This window comes from Colobus angolensis, unplaced genomic scaffold (genome assembly GCF_000951035.1).
Source record: "Colobus angolensis palliatus isolate OR3802 unplaced genomic scaffold, Cang.pa_1.0 Scaffold468, whole genome shotgun sequence".
NCBI lineage: Eukaryota > Metazoa > Chordata > Mammalia > Primates > Cercopithecidae > Colobus > Colobus angolensis.
The window spans coordinates 578,007-579,048 of record NW_012118132.1 but is presented as its reverse complement, the minus strand read 5'-3'; the positions used below and the strand labels follow the sequence as shown (position 1 = coordinate 579,048).

Below are 1,042 nucleotides of genomic sequence, written 5' to 3'. Positions count from 1 at the left end.
CAGGTGTGGTGACTCATGCCTGTAATCCCAGCACTTTGGGAGGCTGAGGTGGGAGGATCACTTGAGGCCAGGAGTTTGAGACCCGCCTGGGCAAGATAGCCTTGTCTCTATTTGGGAGGGAAGAAAAAATGGGGAGGCCGAAGCAGGTGATCACTTGAGGCCAGGAGTTTGAGACCAGCCTGGCCAACATAACGAAGCCCTGTCTCTACAAAAAATACAAACATTAGCTGGGCGTGGTGGTGCGTGCCTGTAGTCCCAGCTACTTGGGAGGCTGAGGCAAGAGAATTGCTTGAACCCAGGAGGTGGAGGTTGCAGTGAGCCAAGATCATGCTACCACACTCTAGCCTGAGTGACAAAGTGAGACTCCGTCTCCCAAAAAAAAAAAAGTTTGCTTCTTTGTCTTTTAGCAAATTTTCTTAGCCTTCCTTAGTATTGACACTGTCAAGGATATGGGCAAGCCTTTAGGCACATAATGTTCATTGATTTGGGATTCAAGAAGGGAATGTTTAATGTGGCCTGAAATGACTGGCAAGAGGTAGAATTCAAATGAGTGGAAGAATTTGTCTAGTGATCCTCCTTCTCTAGGGATCCTCATTAAAGCAGAAAAGTGGATATTACCTCTGTTACAAAGGGAAGGAAATGGAAGGCTCAGCTAATCAAGGTGCCTACGGTCTCTACACTAGTATGCACAGCAGGACACAACTCAGGTCGTCTGTTCCAGGGCCTGGGCTCTTTAGCACAGAGCCCTCCTATGGCTCTTTGTGATGAGGTTAGATTGCAGAGAGCCCTGAAAGCCAGGCAGACAAATTTATAAATAAACAGCATTGGTAAACAGTGGGAGCTCTTTGCACATTTCTTTATTGATTTTTGTTTTAAGAAATAATACGGCCGGGCGCGGTGGCTCAAGCTGGTAATCCCAGCACTTTGGGAGGCCGAGACGGGCGGATCACGAGGTCGGGAGATCGAGACCATCCTGGCTAACACGGTGAAACCCCGTCTCTACTAAAAATACAAAAAAACTAGCCGGGCGAGGTGGCGGGCG

At 48.4% G+C, this 1,042-nt stretch overlaps 1 protein-coding gene across 1 annotated transcript in view; it reads left to right on the top strand.

Moving 5' to 3' along the window:
* The window catches only part of GGA2 (golgi-associated, gamma adaptin ear containing, ARF binding protein 2), a 43,969-nt gene that overhangs the window by 33,310 nt on the left and 9,617 nt on the right, over positions 1-1,042 (top strand). The window lies entirely within an intron of this gene.